This window comes from Papaver somniferum, chromosome 9 (genome assembly GCF_003573695.1).
Source record: "Papaver somniferum cultivar HN1 chromosome 9, ASM357369v1, whole genome shotgun sequence".
In the NCBI taxonomy this organism is placed as follows: domain Eukaryota; kingdom Viridiplantae; phylum Streptophyta; class Magnoliopsida; order Ranunculales; family Papaveraceae; genus Papaver; species Papaver somniferum.
The window spans coordinates 63,898,125-63,903,074 of NC_039366.1; the positions used below are offsets into that span (position 1 = coordinate 63,898,125).

Below are 4,950 nucleotides of genomic sequence, written 5' to 3' on the forward strand. Positions count from 1 at the left end.
TGAGTCAATATTAATATTGATCTCTCTCAAGACTTTCCTTGCATGCCAGCAATCAAAAATGATGTGCTCCATAGTTTCTTGACTGTGGCCACAAATGTCACAATGGACACTGTAGAGTCAGATCGCTACAAACACAGACTTATGAGGTCTTAAACGTGTTTGCCTACTCTGATACCAATTGAAAAAACGAGGGTCTAACAACCACACCCAATATTTCGCTTAGCAATCTGTATGGACTAACTCCAATATACTTTCAAGAGAATCAACTAAACAGTCAGTCTCAATCTTAAGAAAAGTATATCAAATATTTCTATCTCAATTTCTCAATTCAATCTGCAATCAAACAAATAGGAATTTGCGACCTCGATTGAATATAAGAAACAATTTGAACGGTATCAAAACCCAATATCCAAGTGTCAATCAATTTAATCAACAACCAAAAGTTGGATTCACAATTGATTGAACTTACGCACAACCTGTGATATTTCAATTATATAAACAAATATAATGCGGAAAAGAAATAACACGGACACCAGAAATTTCGTTAAAGAGGAAGCCGCAAATGCAGAAAAACCCCGGGACCTAGTCCAACTTTGAACACCACACTGTATTAAGCCGCTACATACACTAGCCTACTACCAATGAACTTCGGACTGGAATGTAGTTGAGCCCTAATCAATCTCACACTGATCAAGGTACAGTTGTGCTCCTTACGTCTCTGAACCCGAACAGGATTCTACGCACTTAATTCCCTTAACTGATCTCACCCATAACTAAGAGTTGTTACGACCCAAAGTCGGCGACTTGATAAACAAATTTGTCTCACGCAGAAAAGTCTATTGAATAGATAAATTTGTCCCCCACAGATAAGCCTATGAGTTTTGTTCTGTCTTTTGATAAATCAAGGTGAACAGGAACCAATTGATATACCGGACTTATATTCCCAAAGAACATCCTAGAAATATCAATCACCTCACAATAATCTTAATCGTATGTTAGAGAAACAAGATATTGTGGAATCACAAACGATGGGACGAAGATGTTTGTGACTACTTTTTATCTTGCCTATCGGAGATTAAATCTCGAGCCAATCTTAGAGAAGATAGTACTCAATCACGATAGAAAACAACAAGATCAGATCAGGCAACTACAGAGAAAATAGTTAGGTCTGGCTTTTCACAATCCCAATGAAGTCTTCAAGTCATTAACCTACAGGTTTCGTGAAAAATCTAAGGTGAAAGGAGAATCGACTTTAGTCACAACTCGTATCACATATGAGGTGTGGGGATTAGGTTTCCCAATTGCTAGAGTTCTCCTTTATATAGTCTTTATATCAGAGCTTGCAATCAATGTTACCTTGGTAACAAAGCTTTCAATATTCACCGTTAGATGAAAACCCGATTAGACTCAAGCTAATGTATTTCCACTGTTAGATCGAACTTAGCTTGTTATACACAAATGAAATGTACCTTCATTTAGATATGAGTAATCGTACCTAAACGTGTACACCTTGTTGGCTAAAGAATAGTTAACCGAAGTTAGCCATATGAACACTTTCGTATCAACCATATTCATCTTAACCATAACTAGTTCAAATGACTCAAATAAAACTAGTTCTAGAGTTGTTCAATTGTTTATATTCTCATAGAAGTATACAAGACACAATTGAAGCAAACTGGATTTTGATTCACTCGAATCAAGTCATGAACTTTATATTTACGGTTTGCAAAAGATTGCATTCCTTATTATATAAATGTATTAGTTCATGAACAAACCGATTTTAGAACATTATCCACTTAGGTATTCAAACGGGTACGCATACCTTAGTGGCCGGACAAAGTTTGGGTTCCCCAGTATGCGAACGGGTACGCATACCTCCAAACTCAGCAAAAACTCTGGGACCTGAACCTTACGCCAGTACGCGTACCGGTATGTGTACAAGGTTCCCGGACTTTCTCAAACCAACCAGTACGCATACGGATATGCATACTATGGTTCCCGGAGATGGATTACATAAATGCAAGTACGCATACTATGCTTAAATCCAATTGTTATAAACTCTTATTTCAACCATTGAAACATTCTCGGAAGACGGGAATAGCTGTCTCACACAAACTATTAGCTTCAAAGCAATTTTCAAGTGATCGAATGATCAATACGAAATATTTCGAGTCTACATCAAATGACTGTCTCACACAAATCATGTAAGATGTTACCAGGCGATTTTCACATGATCATCTTTTGACTTTTGTCAAGAATATAAGATGAACTTGGTTAAAGCTAAAGCTTACCAACACATATTTCGTGAAGTCTAGGCTCAACTACACTTTTTATCCTAATCCGATACTTAGCTATAAGTAGACTAGAAATCAAGACTTATAGTTTTGGCAACTAAACTTGACAAACAAGCTTGAGATAGCAATCTTGCGAGTTCGACCGAGCAGTGCTCTAACAGCGCCGGCAGAGCTAACAACAAAACATAGAAAGAAAAATATAAGTACATGATGAATAAAAAGTGTCAAGAAATGTGTTTCAAATAAGCTAAAGGTTCACGTGTTTCAAATGCAGTTTCGTATTAACAACAAGCTACTTAAATCACGGTCAGGTTCATGGATATAATTATCACCATCCCAATTCAAAACACATCACAATTCTAATTAACAAACAACAAACTAAAAACAGAACAAAGTCCAAGTCAATTTTTCAGCGTAAAAGAAAACATACGACACTGCCACTAGCATCATCAACCAATAAAACTTGGAATAGAAAGCCAGTAAAGAGCTTATAACATACCTTTTCCATAAGCTCCAATAGAATGGAGCGTCACTTGTAAACTAGGGGAACAAACAATATTGAAAGGTATAACATTTTCGGTCATCCAAGCTGATATGTTATCCCACGCCTTATCCTTCAAGTTCATTTTAGTAGCATTTTTCCTCTTGAGTGTTGTTTGTTACACTTTTGAATAATCAGTTTTTATGAATTCTTCAATATGACCCCTTACATTACTTATACCTTTATATTTTCTTTTAGACGGAACAACGACATCCTCTTCAACCTCTTCTACCTTAATATCTTCACCATCTCCAGATTCTCCATTGAAATCAGTTGTTGCATATATCAAATCAATCTGATCCCTGTGAACTTTTTGCTTCTTTTTTATTATTTCTACATCTCTAATCTTGGCAATAATGTCTTTAGTTGCACTGGGACATCCTTTAACTTCCACATAACTTACACGTTTGAGTGTTTCTTCTAGAAGGATCATTGCTTTCAGCCTATTCCTAAGCAATATCTTTCTTCTGGTCTGAAGCAAGAGTCTGAGATTGAGGAGCAGCACCCAATGGTAATGAATCACTTTCCATATCTAGCTTGAAATTTAAAATTACATATTTTAGTTAAATATAACTTCAGTAGAAGACATGAAGCAAGGACAATAAGTATAACTCCACCACATCAAGTACAAGATGAAGACTTGTGCCCCGAGCGGTGCAGAGATAACTGAAAACAAATATAGGAGTTATGCAATGACATCTCGCAGTTTGAGCAGCAAGTTGATAAATTTCTCAAGAGTTATGCAACACAAATTCCCAACCTCTAACCTGTGACTGAGAGCAACAACTAGCTTACCATATCTCATAAATACATCATGAGCCTAGATAGCTATTTTCCTCGTGCAAGAACCATACTTCATAGCAACTTCAGACAAGACCCGAACTCAAATATTTACTTATAGTCAAATGGATGATTTGTAGTGAAACATAAACAACTATAAATCGGATCCCTAAAATTATTTATCAATCAGATAAAGTTAAGCGGCAACATGAAGACATATTCCACAAATGTGCCTACATTGAATCACATGCATAAACGAAATAAGTAACTACAGCATACATCATATGTAGTATATATGCTACCATTCAGATAAGTTGATCAGGTCACTAATAAAATGCACACATGAGATGATAGCCTGGTTCATTTTCATAACTTCGTAAAAAGAGATTCTAATTTGACTTAATAATATAAAACTTAGCAGGGTTGCCAGCAGATTGGAGTTTTAAATCACGTAGAAGGAAAAATCAATACTGAACAAAGAAAATTCAAAGCTAAAATCATGGGAAATCTTGAAGAGTTCTGGTATTGCTCTAACTCAAGGTCTTGGTAGAACCACATATAGCAATTGACCTAATTGAGTTACTAAACTGGATACTAGTAGGAACTAAATAAGGTCTTGTAGCACAAAAAAAAAGGCACTCACCTTTTTTGAATTCTAATGATGGTAATTCCAAATATACTATAGTTCACCCCAAATATACTACAGTGGTGATCATGCAGTTGTATCACCATCAGAATTTGACAAAATCAAGATGAACAATGATTTTGAATCAAGATAAAACAAACATGATGTTATTTGAGTGAACATGCATGCAAAAATCAAGATGAAATACGAATTGTGTGCTATTTATTTGAGTGATTTGTGACTTATGAGACAGATTAAGAAAATATTGATTAAACCCAATACTTGGTCAAAAAATCAGAAGAAAAATCGATTAGTCCCAATAGTTCTTAAATCGTACATCATAGAAGTATGGAACAAACAACTATCATATTTGAACCAACAATATCAAGCTGCAAGCAGAGGATCAGAACGTACTTCTTTTACGACTAGAGATGGGAGTGAAAGCTGCTGCAAGAGATGAAATGAAAACACAGTGATAAAGCTGGGTTTTAATCAACTAGAACGTGAATTACAAAAATACTCTTACCCAATTAAAACAGTGTACAAGTAAAACTGACATATCGGTGTGTACCAGCCGAGACAGACGTTGTTATTGTTTCTTTTCTATATCACCGATATTTTCGATATCGTATAGGTATCACTGATATTTTTGATATCGTATAGGTATATTCCGATATCGGATAAAAACCTGTATTATCGGCCTGTACAAC

The 4,950-nt window shown here is 35.6% G+C and overlaps 1 long non-coding RNA gene across 1 annotated transcript; it reads right to left on the bottom strand.

Annotated features, from left to right (window-relative positions):
- Positions 1-2,426: 2,426 nt before the first annotated feature.
- LOC113308565 lies at positions 2,427-4,709 on the bottom strand. The gene is made up of 3 exons (XR_003339906.1): positions 4,655-4,709; positions 2,794-3,367; positions 2,427-2,466 (listed from the first exon to the last, which is right to left on the bottom strand). It is a non-coding gene; the product is annotated as an uncharacterized LOC113308565 (long non-coding RNA).
- Between the last annotated feature and the right edge of the window lie 241 nt (positions 4,710-4,950).